Below are 14,921 nucleotides of genomic sequence, written 5' to 3'. Positions count from 1 at the left end.
GGTTAAACTGGACCAGTTTGTTTCTTCACGCAATGTTCTGATTGCAGCCCAGGGAGCAGGTGTAAGATCAGAGAGATAGAAAGGTGTGGATTTCTACCCTAGTACTCCAAAATAACATAAAAACCGTGCACTCTCAACCTGAATAGATAAGCTCCCGCCAGCTCAGCTCCTGCCCAATAGGACTCCAAGAGATCCAGGGCTCTTATGATTCATGGCGGACTATATATTTTTTTCGTCTGTGTCTGTACATAATGCCTACTTCAAAATAGAACCTGGTGCCCCTCAGCTATGATCTCACTAATACTCTGCAATACCCTAATCTCCCCCCATAACTTGGTGGGAGCATGCTTCTATCTAGGTAGACTTGTCTAGCCTGGCTCCCAGGCCGCCTAGAGCAACTTGGAAGATTATGGATTCATGATCTTCATAATCTTAATGTCACTACACACCTTACTCATGATTTTGAAATAAATTGAACCATTTATATATCTCCAATGACTCTGTGGAATGCCCATAAGGAGGTGCTTCTGGGACATCTCATGGGCTTATCCTCTAGAGCTACAATATGCAAACTTACCAAATTTTTGCAGCTAAATGGTTCCCTGTATAACAACTGGAATTTCAGCACAAGTCAATCCCTGACCTTAACACCCTCCAAAACAATTAGATCCGTGAGGGAGACCCTCTCGTACCCAGCAGCCATCAAACTGAAATGACCGAATCAACGCTATTTGATAAAGCTGATAAAATTATGGCTACTAAATTGTGAGACAAAATTTAGCTTCCAATCATATGGCTATCAGAGACCAATGGAAACCTGACTTACAACCCCAAAAATAGCTCTGCGATCTGCAACAACCTTCAGGTGTTTCAGCTAAAGGGCTGTAGCAAACTATGATAGATGCATTTTTAACCTTACCAAAACTTTCCTCTCCCGGACCTGGTGGTAAGTTCTGGTATCAACCTTGATTACATTTCTCAGGTGGTAAACAGACAACAGTTGGTTGAGTTTCTAGGGCCTGATGGTTTTTTACTGCAATATTCTCAATATCCTTTTAACTCTTTTCTCAAAGTGTTCTCCTGTTCCAGAGATTCTTTGGAGATGAGGATTACTCTGATCTATAAAGAGGATAACAGTGGCTACAACTGTGTCAGTTACTGTCCCATTTCCTTGCATCAATGATGTTAAGTTTCTGCCAACAGACTCGATACTGTATTCTCCTCCATGGATTGCGGAATTTGTCCCACAAGGGAAGGATGTAGGGAACCATTGACCTTATCTATATTAATTCCAAAAGGATTCCAGCTATTATCCTATCACTGGATGCTTTAAAACACTTTGGCCTCTCTAGAACCCTTCTCATAGGTCTCAGGATCTTATACTCTTAGCCTTCCACTAGAGTTATAGTCATTGGTTCTCCTTCGGAGCACATCTGCAATAAGAACAGAACATGGCAAGGCTGTCCTCTCTCATCTATAATCTTTGCACTTATCATAGAGCCCCTTGCAGCACCATCTGTGCATCACCAAATATGGGGACCTTGAAGGCAAGATATCTCTTTTTGCAGTCAATGTCCTATTAACTGTCCAACAGCTGGGAGTCTCTCTGCAGAACATTTTCAGGCTATAAAACCAATGTAATAAAATCAGACTATGTTATTGAACCCCTCATTTTCACCTTAAATGGCCCAAAAATACCCCAAAATTTATATATTACAGTTCCTACAACTCCTTATTTCAGGATTGCATTTTTACGCTGTTTAACCATCATCGAGGTGGAGCTCTACTCCTGTGCTCTCCTATCATGTCATGGCTGTGCTGGATCATTACCATAAATAGGAATATTCGAGATTGCGTCCCTTCAACAATGTCTTGCTAAATTAATTTGTAATAGCAAAACCTATTATTGGGCCTTCTGCCTCAGCCACATGGCTGTCTCTTCTGCTCCAGTAGCTTGCTTACATTGACTTGACTTAAAACCTACCCATCTTGTGCTGTCCTCCCTCTTGGGACACCCCAGACAGAGCAGAGTGATTGTTATAAATCTTTCTCCTACTCTGACGTGTTCAGCCAAGATCAATGAGTCTTATTAGTACTATTAGTACTACCCATGTCTCCTGTCATCCTGCCTCTATGGAACAGTCCCAATGTCTTTCCAGGTCACTCTCAATCATTTCCTTGGACTAGGGTCGAGTCTGGAATAACGTAGATTGGGGACCTCATGTATATGGGGACACTCTGCTCCTTTGCTAATCTTTGTGTTAAATACCTACTCTAATAGGAGGCTCTAGCTGGCATTAACCACATTTTAAAAATTATGCCACTCCACGCCTCTGAGAATGATTTCCTCCCTCTAAGGAATTATAATTGACTCCCCATCCCTAGTGGGATTAACAGGTAACAAGCACAATGTACTCAAGGAGCATGCCTACACAATATCCTACAGATGGTATCTCACTCCCAAAAAAAGGGACTCCTGCTAAAGGGTATCCCCCGGTACTCCTGCTTGTTGACAGGGCTGTGGGAAACTTACCTATCTGGTGGACCTACCCTAAATTGTCCTCTTTGGGGAGGGGGTCAGTGACCTCCTGTCTTTGCTCCTTCTGTGTTCTGTGTGTAAGCACCCTTAGTCCTTTCTCTTATTATACCCCTTGCCGGATGCAGATAAACCATCTGCAGAATTCGTCTCCCAGCTCGTGGTGGCTGCCCACTGCGCCTGATTCTGAGTTGTGCGCAAATGCGCACGCAGCAGCGTGTATTGGCGGGTCGCCCATCTGCGATTTACTGCAAATTGCTTCCCTTTTGTACGTCCATGCAGCCGAATGTACGAGGACTGAGACGCCTACTTTTAGCGCCCGTGTATGCTGTAATAACGATTGGTGCATCTTTTCTATCCGCCATCGTTCGCATCATGGAAATTTGCATCAGCCCTATCGCAGTTCAGTGTCTCTCCATCTGACCACAACCTCCTATGCTTATGGCTGTGCTTCTGTGATCGCAGCTACTTGCATTGACACTCTCATGACACTCCCATCATATACCAACTGAACGGACTATGTTTGCGCACACTATTAGCCACCATCCAGTCACTGCCTCGGAACGCCAGTAACTGTTCCACCAAATTTCTCATGCCGTCTGATCTAATCGTGCACACTCTGGGCCTAATTCAGACCCGCTCGCGAGCGTAGGACGCTCGCTAGCGGGTCGATGGTGCCCTAATGCCCATGCGCACGACGGAGGGAGCTCCGTCGTGCGCATGCGCGAGACCCGCATAGCGACTGCCAAGCTGTCGCTCCGGGTCTCGCACCAAAGGGGGCGTGCTGTCGATGGTGACTGACAGCACGCCCCCTTTGGTGGGCGTGCCGGGGGCGTGGCTGCCAGACGGAGGCGTTCCCATGGGAACGCCTACCATCTGGGTCCGGCCCCACTGACATCACTAGTGATGTCAGTGGGAATGATTTTGGCTCTGATAGAGCCAAAATCACTCCAGGGCTTGCGGCCACGAGACCCTACCGCAGGGTCTCGTCGCATGCCCAATGGTCGCGATGGTCTTGACCATCGCGACCATCATCATGGACGCTCGCATAAGCTGTGGGTGGTAACCCACAGCTATGCGAGTGTCCAAGAGGCCGCTCCATTTTTAGGTAGGAGGGCCCTGATTCAGAGCGAACGCTCTGGTCAGAGCGTCCGGCTCTGAATCAGGCCCTCTGTGTAACACATGCGTCAGAGGGAGTTTTCAGAAATGTTTCCACAGGCGCAGTTGCAAATAATCGCTCAACTATGTTAATATCGGCATTGCTTGCGGATTGCGTGCGAACCCGGTATCAGACCCACTTTGTTATGCAAAAGCAGGGCGGTCCCAACATTCATTTTTTCTCTTAGTCCAACATCTAGGTTTAACTTCTATGGGGAAAATAACTTGCCACGTTTGAGACACAAACATATAAAAATTGCACCAGATTTTTGTCCCTTGACTCTATTTAGGGTGATCCTACAGCCCTCATTTCAATTGCAATATTCCATATTCTGTCCCCACAATGTCTTTCAGAGGTATCCCTCTTCTTCTATTAGTTAATATAATAATATATTAACTAATATATCACTCATCTGCTAGTACCGAATTGTGATGCCCAATTTCCTGTGGATTTTTCCAAAGTTTGTTAAACAAAAGAAACAAGGTGTTGTGATTTGGCTGCGTAGCGGCAATAAAAATGGTTAGTCCAAAAAATTCTACACTTCTGCGTATTTCTCTTCGTATTACTCCATATAACATCTCCCTATGTCTCCTATTACTCCCTATAACCTCTCCCTATATCTCCTCCTATTACTCCATATAACCTCTCGCTATATCTCCTCCTATTACTCCATATAACCTCTCCCTATAGCTCCTCCTATTACTCCATGTAACCTCTCCCTATATCTCCTCCTATTACTCCATATAACCTCTCCCTTTATCTCCTCCTATTACTCCATATAACCTCTCCCTATATATCCTCCTATTACTCCGTATAACCTCTCCCTATATCTCCTCCTATTACTCCATATAACCTCTCCCTATATCTCCTCCTATTACTCCATGTAACATCTCCCTATATCTCCTCCTGTTACTCCATATAACCTCTCCCTATATCTCCTCCTATTACTCCATATATCCTCTCCCTATATCTCCTCCTATTACTCCATATAACCTCTCCCTATATCTCCTCCTATTACTCCATATAACCTCTCCCTATATCACCTATTACTCCATATAACCTCTCCCTATATCTCCTCCTATTACTCCATATAACCTCTCCCTATATCACCTATTACTCCATATATCCTCTCCCTATATCTCCTCCTATTACTCCATATATCCTCTCCCTATATCTCCTCCTATTACTCCATATAACCTCTCCCTATATCTCCTCCTATTACTCCATATAACCTCTCCCTATATCTCCTCCTATTACTCCATATATCCTCTCCCTATATCTCCTCCTATTACTCCATATAACCTCTCCCTATATTTCCTACTATTACTCCATATAACCTCTCCCTATATCACCTATTACTCATATAACCTCTCCCTATATCTCCTCCTATTACTCCATATAATCTCTCCCTATATCACCTATTACTTCATATAACCTCTCCCTATATCACCTATTACTCCATATAACCTCTCCCTATATCTCCTCCTATTATCTATGATATCCCTAGCAGTAACTCCAAACCACATAACTTGTATACAATAATTTTGCCAAACTACAGGAAATGCACGTATAAGGCTGTTATTGATACTTTGATACATATTTCCTAGATTCTCCAGTTATCTCTTTTTCATATAGCTATGCTCGATAACGCATATTACTCGCTGCTAGATATCTAGCAAATATATTTCAACTGTATGTATTACTGAATCACTATCACTGTCTTGAAAGAAACATGCAGCAAAACTTCCGCCGACTATGTCGAAATTAATTATTTATATATATATATATATATATATATATATATATATATAGCTTCACTGATCTTTATTTTACATTTAGAAATTCTAAAACTGTTTTGTTAAAATATACAAGACAATGAATACATTTGTGTAAACGCGGTCTTGAAACACAATTGCCTAACTTTATTTCCTCGATACATTTATTTTTAAATCAAGGTCACGCTACCCTAGTGATTTCTTTTTAAATATTTACAGTACAGATATAGTTTTCCCCCCTAGTTTGCAAATCCAAGGCAGTTTGAAGTAAACATTCTTTTTGTACATTCATCTATTTTATTTCCTGCACTCCCTGGCAGTATTAATACGCTGGAACTTGGGATAGTCTGGGCAACTGAGCAACACAACAGGACACTTGGCTGTGCACTTTAAGAAAATCACTCATACATACACACACATATATTTATATATATATATATATATATATATATATATATTTATATATGTATATGCAATGTGTATGTGTTTTATAATGACGTGTTATGTACATGTAGGTTTTGATACACTTTAAAAGATCAGTGCAGAGTATGACAATAAGTGCCATGTTTTGTGTTGTGAGATGTATCATGTACAGAACATCGACATATGTCACGGTCATGTATGCTATTACAACAGTTAATCAGGATTGTTGTATCTGCAAATGTTGTTCAAAATGGATTGAATTAATGAATGTGCATGTATATATATGTATATACATACATACCCACACACTTATATATATATATATATATATTTATTTATGTGTGTATATATATATTTATGTCACCGCATTCGTATATATGCATGATGCGTCTGTGTTTATTTAAATATATATATATATTATATATATGCATATATATGTATATTTGCACACAAGATTACATAAGCAAGAAATATAATTGCTAATAATCTATATTTGCACAGATGTTATAATATGTTTGCTAATCACTGAATGATAAATACTTGTCTTTGTGTTGCATATTTTATCTTGTACATATTATTATGTAAACTATATTCATAGGCATAAATATTTTAAAACTACATTTACACCTGGGTATTTACCATAATAGGTTCTCCCGGGCAAGGTCCCCACTGCCATATGTTACTGTGTGACATCACATTGCTCTGCGATTTATGTACAGCAAAGCACACTACGTTGGATATATGTATATATATATATATATATATATATATATATATGTGTGTGTGTGTGTGTGTGTGTACAATGCATCCTAATGGTTGGTAGTAACAATTCAGAATATATTGTGCTGGCAACGCTGCCATTACTAAGAGTCTGACTATTACCAACCGCTTTAAGCAATTTATGCACTGTCTCTGGCTCTCATATGCACTGACCCCCGGAGTGTGGCGGCACCAGCAAGAGTGGTAGAAGAGTGACCTGCACTACAGCATTACTGGCACCTCCACCCTGAGAGCTGGGCACCCAGTGCGCGTGGAAAACACTTAGGGGTCTGCGCGCAATTCAGGAATTTACATTTCTGGGGGTGACCAAAAACATGTACTTTAATCCCATCTGTGGCACAGAACTACTTTATGGGTGGCAAATGATTACTCCCCACTCACAAGTGGCAAGCTGGCACAAACAGGCAGTGCAGGGGTGTCATAACATCAAAGCGAAGATCACATAGTTCTGTACCCCTAAAAAGACTGTGGTGTAATTGCAGCTCTTGCAAGATTACAGGTACATGTATTTCACCGGGGATCATGACGACACAGTCTGTGCATATAATGGGAGACTGTCATATACTGTGTTCTCTGAACCCCAGGGGTACTGCGTGTATTCAACCCCACTTTATAGGGTGCCCGCAGACTTATAATTCTGTTACAGCGCAAGCACCTGTACTGTAAGAGAAGCATTGACATTGACTTAACTTCAATAATTAGGGATAATATATATATATATATATATATATATATATATATATCGTTATTAACATGTACACACATATATTATAAAATATAACACTCACGAATATACACAAATGCTACTTACTAGCCACTATTAATAAATACACGTATATGTAAGTAATACTACAATCTAATAAATAATGCACATAAAAAAAAAAAATTTAAAAAATTAAAAATCAATATGAATACAGGTATAATTTTAGTATCCAAGTTTCTCAGTACAACCTGCCTGTCCCAAGGGTCTACGGCTAGTGTAAAGGTCACTCCTACCTGGGCTCTGGGAGGTGTGCCATGATCGTGCAGAGCCGGGGGACAAATTTTGTGGGTAATTTCATAAATCTTCAATCCAAAAACTATGAGATTTGTTTAAAATCTATGTCCCTCAAAAGAAGAAGACCAAGGTGGGATTAGCAATATAAAAAAAAATCAGATGGCTGTCTAATAATATTAAAATGGCACATACCAGCTTAGGGAGGCACTTCTACCAACGGGCTGCGCAAAAAAAAAAAAAAAAACACCCCTTAAGTTTCCAATCAGATAAAAGTTTGCTGGATTTTAAGATATCTTGTGCGGCAACAAAAAGAGAAGTATTATGGGGAGGGGGGGGATACAAAATCAACAACAAAAGGAAAAAAAAAGAGAGAGAGACAAAAAAGAGACAGATAGAGAGAAGGTTGCTTAGAGGGAGAATTCAGCGGAAAGAAATTAGATTATTCAGAACAAAAATAGGGAGTTAAAAAAAAAATGGTGGGAAAAAAAGGCGCCTGATAAACCTTACATCTCCTGATCCTTTCTCCTCTCCTTCAATTGCTTTTACTCTAACACCCAGTCCAAAATGTAGGGAAGTCAGCGTTGAAACACTGGAATTTTGCCATCTTCTTTGCGAGCCAGCCTGTAGGATTTCTCAGCTGCAGTCAGCCTGCAATACACTTTTACAGGAAGGGGGGGACGGAGAGAGAGAGAGTGTGTGAGGGAGAGACACCCTGGATGTCTCTTTTTTTTCCCCCAAGAGCCGTAAGTTTATTTTATTTTTTAAACTTTTCTCTTTTTTTACACCCTTTTTATTGTTGACCCTTTTTTTTTTTTTTTTTTTTTTCGTTTTTTATTTGCTCTAAATGTCACTTGTATTATTTTTCTTCCACTCGCTGGGCATTTCAGTGCCAGCTCCTATGTTGGCATAAGCTGGACTTTTTTTTTTTTTCTTGGCTGAGCTCTCAATCCCCCCCCCCTCTCTCTCCCCTTACCCCAGCTCCTCCACCCCTTCCAAACTCTCTCTGTCTCCGTGCCCTTCCCTCTCTCTCGCGCGCGCTCTCTCTAGCCACCACTATTGCACCCAGGAAATCTTTTTTTTTTATTTCTCATTAGTTTTGCTCTTGTCTTTACCGACTGACTCTCAGACTTTCCTTGTTCTCTCTCTACTCCTCTCTCACTCTCATACTTCAGTCTCTCACTCATGCATTTGTTGTGTCTCTCTTTAATTCAGAGATGAAGAGAGTGCCAGGCTATAAATGAAGTCGTGATTGAATTATTAATAGAAGAATTACAGTAGTTTTTACATTGGGTAATCTCCATGTGTGTGAGTGTGTGCCATGGTTAGAGTAGGGTGGGTACAGGCCACGGAGAAGGAGGGGGGTGGGGTGGCAGCTAGTGCCAGGAGCCAGAACTGGGGCGAGTTAAAAAATAAGCACACAGAAAAGTGCAAAGTTAGGAAGGAGGCAGAGCCACGAGTGAGGGAGAGGCACAGCACAAGTGGTGAGGAAGAGAGCTGAAGGGAGAGCAAACAGGAATGAAGAAGAAAAAACATTTGGAGTTTTTCCTTGACAATAAAGATCGGACGGTAAACTAGGCATTAATAATGGGAGAAGGCACATAGAGCGTTTTACAGCCGTTTCAGAAGGTGTGTATTAGGGCTACAGGAGGAGGGGGAGCTGTAAGGAGAGTCGAGGAAGTCTGTTTTGGGGGCAAGCGTAAGTCACTTTAATGCAACCTTAATTCCCCCCTTCTGGAGTGATGTGGAGGAATGCATAATATAACATGTGATAGGACAGATTAAAGGGACAAAGGTCTAGAGGGTGAGGTGAAAGGTACTAAGAGCTTGTTTGTCTATGTGCTGGGGTGACACCACCTGGAATATACTTGGTCTTTTGTGGAGGGGAGGAGAATAAAAAGGAGGGTGGGGGGGGGTAGGTGAATAGAAGGAAAGGAAGACAGAGAAAGGAGGGAGGACTAATAAAAAGTGAGAGAGGACAGGAGCACGGTAGAATAAACAAAGGCACAGGAGTGTTTAGGAGGAGGGATTGGGAGTGCAAGTAAGAGTGTTGATATTAAAAATCGGAGCTAGTATAAAGGAGTCATGTAGAATGTGTGAGAGTACTCGGGTAACAGAAGTACAGAGCAAAAGTGTATGAAAGTTCTCAGGTAACAGAAGTGCTGAGTATCAGCGTATGGCGGTACTCAGGTAACAGAAGTACTTAGTGAAAGTGTATGAGAGTACTGAAAGAGCAACAGAATATGCTGGCACTATAAATGTTAATAACTAATAATACTCAGGTAATAAGTACTGAGCATGCGTGTATGAGTGCGCAGGTGGAAAAAGTGCTGAGTGTGAGAAATGTGCGTGTATAAGAGTACTCAGTAATAGAAGTGTAGAGCATGAAAGAGAAGTGAGTATATGAGAGTACTCTGGTATCAGAGGTACTAGGTGTGAGCAAATGGAGTTTATTGAACTAACCCAGGTAACACACCTCAAGTGTAGAAATAGAGACTGTATGAAAGTACTCACGGATTAGAGGCACTAGGTGCAGGAAAATAGTATATTAGAGTACCCTGGCAACAGAAGTGCATATATAAGAGTACTCAGTTGACAGAAGTCCTGAGTGTGAAATGTGCATGAAGGTACTCATCGATCAGAAGTAATTAGATGTGAGAATCATGAGTGTATTAGTGTACTCTGGTAACAGAACTACTCAGAAGAACTGAGTGTGAAAATTGTGAGTGTGATATTACTCAGGCAACAGAAGTCTCAAATGTGAGAGAAAAGCAAGTGATTATTCTAAGGTAATAGAAGTATTGAGTGAGAATAGTAACTATATACTGTAAGTACTAAGCATGAGGGAAAAATAAAGAAAGTTCTCAGGGATCAGAAGTACTGAGTGTCAGAATTGTGATTGTATGAGGGTACTCGTGCAACAGAAATACGAAGTGTGAATGTAAAAAAACTATAAGAAAGTTCTCAGGGATCAGAGAATATGGATTGCATAAGACTCGAGGATCAGAAGTAATGAGTTTGATAAAAGTGAGTGTATGAGAGCACTCATGGAACAGAAGTATTGAGTGTGTGAATAGTAAGTCAATGGGGGAATAAAAGTGCTGAATGTGACAAAAGTGAGTGCATGAAAGCATTTTGGCAACACAAATACTGAGTGTGATAACACTGAGTATATGAGATTACTCAGGCAGTAGTAGTATGGAGTATGAGAAATAAAATAGTATAAGAGATAACTCAGGTATCAGAAGTACTACTGTAGGTGTGGATGGGTGTACAGTAGTATTGCCTGTGGAAAAAGTGAGTTTATGGTAGTAATCAAGTAACAGAAGTACTATGTATGTGAATAGTAAGTGTGTTGTGTGAAAATACCCAGGATATAGAAGTATTCAGTATGATACTAGTGTGTAGTAGGAGTATGCATGAAAAATGAGTAATGGGAGTGTGAATGCTGTGATTTATCAAAGTACTCAAGGAAACAAAAATAACCACTTAAAATGTGATTTTAGGAGAGATAACGAGAATTAGTGTGAAAAGGGAGTGTTAGAACAATCAGGAAAGATTCGTTTTGTTAGAGGAGTAAGCACAGAGAAGTGATTGTGTAAAGAAAGGAAACATAATAGGTTTGTGAGAAGTTAATATATGAGAGTTGAGAGAACTTAAAAAGGAAAAGCAACAAAATATGTGGGAAGCTGTTTATACGAGTACTCTGGAGACAACTTTTAAACATCAAAAAAGTGATTGTGAAAGAGTACTTAGGGAAGAGCAAAAGTGAGAGCAAAGTGACTTTCTGCAGAAACTGAAAGTAACGAGTGTGAGAAGGGTTAAGGCACACATCCACTAGACGATTAGACATCTATCGTCGTACAAATATGATGCACAACCTGACGAAAACGTCAGGTTCAACATGTTTCCAGATGATTGATGAGCCTGCACTGAACGACTGCTCGCTCACTGTAGGCTCATCACAGACTGACAAACGACCGAACGATTACAATGTCGTAATCGTGCAGCCGTTTTGTTGTCTTTTAGTGGATGTGTGCCTTTAGTGTATAAGACTATTATGGAAAGAGAAGTAAGGTGTGTGCAAGATGCACAAGTTTATAACATTACTCAGGTAAGAGAAGTAATTTCTACACAACAATAGTGATAATATGACATTACTCAGGTAAGAGAAGTAATGTGTACACAACAATAGTGATAATATGACATTACTGAGGTAAGAGAAGTAATGTGTACACAACAATAGTGATAATATGACGTTACTCAGGTAAGAGAAGTAATGTGTACACAACAATAGTGATAATATGACATTACTCAGGTAAGAGAAGTAATGAGTACACAACAATAGTGATAATATGACATTACTCAGGTAAGAGAAGTAATTTGTACACAACAATAGTGATAATATGACATTACTCAGGTAAGAGAAGTAATGCATACACAACAATAGTGATAATATGACATTACTCAGGTAAGAGAAGTAATGCGTACACAACAATAGTGATAATATAACATTACTCAGGTAAGAGAAGTAATGAGTACACAACAATAGTGATAATATGACATTACTCAGGTAAGAGAAGTAATGCATACACAACAATAGTGATAATATAACATTACTCAGGTAAGAGAAGTAATGAGTACACAACAATAGTGATAATATGACATTACTCAGGTAAGAGAAGTAATTTGTACACAACAATAGTGATAATATGACATTACTCAGGTAAGAGAAGTAATGCATACACAACTATAGTGATAATATGACATTACTCAGGTAAGAGAAGTAATGCCTACACAACAATAGTGATAATATCACATTACTCAGGTAAGAGAAGTAATGCATACACAACAATAGTGAGAATATAACATTACTCAGGTAACAGAAGTAATAAGTACACAACAATAGTGATAATATGAAAATACTCAGGTAAGAGAAGTAATGCATACACAACAATAGTGATAATATGACATTACTCAGGTAACAGAAGTAATGAGTACACAACAATAGTGAGAATATAACATTACTCAGGTAACAGAAGTAATAAGTACACAACAATAGTGATAATATGACATTACTCAGGTAAGAGAAGTAATGCGTACACAACAATAGTGATAATATGACATTACTCAGGTAAGAGAAGTAATGCATACACAACTATAGGGAGAATATGACAATACTCAGGTAACAGAAGTAATAAGTACACAACAATAGTGATAATATGACATTACTCAGGTAAGAAAAGTAATGCGTACACAACAATAGTGATAATATGACATTACTCAAGTAAGAGGAGTAATGCGTACACAACAATAGTGAGAATATAACATTACTCAGGTAACAGAAGTAATAAGTACACAACAATAGTGATAATATGACATTACTCAGGTAAGAGAAGTAATGCATACACAACTATAGGGAGAATATGATATTACTCAGGTAAGAGAAATAATGCATACACAACAATAGTGAGAATAAAACATTACTCAAGTAAGAGAAGCAATGCGTACACAATTATAGTAAGAATATAACATTACTTAGGTAAAAGAAATAATGCTTACACAATAGTGAGAATATAACATTGCTCAGGTAAGAGAAATAATGCATACACAATAATAGTGAGAATATAACATTGCTCAGGTAAGAGAAATAATGCATACACAATAATAGTGAGAATATAACATTGCTCAGGTAAGAGAAATAATGCATACACAATAATAGTGATAATATAACAGAACTCAGGTAAAGGGGGGCATCCACTACACGATTTTAGCAGGCGATTGAACGATAACGACGTCGTTATCGTTCAATCGTTTAAAAATCGTTTATAAATCGTGCAGTGTTTGGTCATTGACGCTCCCGCTGTTCGTTTGATAGTCTCTTCAGTCGACTGAACATGCAGGTCAATTTCACTTGATCTATTAAAGATAGTTTGCAAATCGTTTGCAAATCGTTCAGACTGAAAGATAAAATTTCAAGGGAAAAAAATCAAGGGAAAATCGTTTAGAGACTGGACAGGGAGTAGATCGTCTAGTGAATGTGCCCCATTAGAGAAGTAATGCATACACAATAAAAGTGAGAGAAGTAATGCGTACACAACAATAGTGATAATATAACAGTACTCAGGTAAGAGAAGTAATGCGTACACAATAATAGTATGAGAAGTAATGCATACACAACAATAGTGATAATATAACAGTACTCAGGGAAGAGAAGTAATGTGTACACAACAATAGTGATAATATGACATTACTCAGGTAAGAGAAGTAATGCGTACACAACAATAGTGATAATATGACATTACTCAGGTAACAGAAGTAATGCGTACACAACAATAGTGATAATATGACATTACTCAGGTAAGAGAAGTAATGCATACACAACTATAGGGAGAATATGTCAATACTCAGGTAACAGAAGTAATAAGTACACAACAATAGTGAAATATGACATTACTCAGGTAAGAGAAGTAATGCGTACACAACAATAGTGATAATATGACATTACTCAAGTAAGAGAAGTAATGCGTACACAACAATAGTGAGAATATAACATTACTCAGGTAACAGAAGTAATAAGTACACAACAATAGTGATAATATGACATTACTCAGGTAAGAGAAGTAATGCATACACAACTATAGGGAGAATATGATATTACTCAGGTAAGAGAAATAATGCATACACAACAATAGTGAGAATAAAACATTACTCAAGTAAGAGAAGCAATGCGTACACAATGATAGTAAGAATATTACTTTATATAGGTAAAAGAAATAATGCTTACACAATAGTGAGAATATAACATTGCTCAGGTAAGAGAAATAATGCATACACAATAATAGTGAGAATATAACATTGCTCAGGTAAGAGAAATAATGCATACACAATAATAGTGAGAATATAACATTGCTCAGGTAAGAGAAATAATGCATGCACAATAATAGTGATAATATAACAGAAGTCAGGTAAAGGGGGGCATCCACTACACGATTTTAGCAGGCGATTGAACGATAACGACGTCGTTATCGTTCAATCGTTTAAAAATCGTTTATAAATCGTGCAGTGTTTGGTCATTAACGCTCCCGCTGTTCGTTTGATAGTCTCTTCAGTCGACTGAACATGCAGGTCAATTTCACTTGATCTATTAAAGATAGTTTGCAAATCGTTTGCAAATCGTTCAGACTGAAAGATAAAATTTCAAGGGAAAAAAATCAAGGGAAAATCGTTTAGAGACTGGACAGGGAGTAGATC

General features: G+C 39.1%; 1 protein-coding gene across 1 annotated transcript in view; it reads right to left on the bottom strand.

The window, feature by feature from the left end:
• NFIX (nuclear factor I X) overlaps window positions 1–8,226 on the bottom strand; it is a 172,707-nt gene extending 164,481 nt beyond the window's left edge. Inside the window, exon 1 of the mRNA XM_088463418.1 lies at window positions 8,178–8,226. The gene's annotated coding sequence lies outside the window, so the exon portion shown is untranslated. The remainder of the gene's footprint in view (window positions 1–8,177) is intronic.
• Between the last annotated feature and the right edge of the window lie 6,695 nt (window positions 8,227–14,921).

The sequence above is a fragment of the Taudactylus pleione genome, unplaced genomic scaffold (genome assembly GCF_031769625.1).
Source record: "Taudactylus pleione unplaced genomic scaffold, aTauple2 ptg001362l, whole genome shotgun sequence".
NCBI lineage: Eukaryota > Metazoa > Chordata > Amphibia > Anura > Myobatrachidae > Taudactylus > Taudactylus pleione.
The sequence above is the reverse complement of the archived record's forward strand: the minus strand, read 5'-3'. Positions and strand labels throughout refer to the sequence as shown.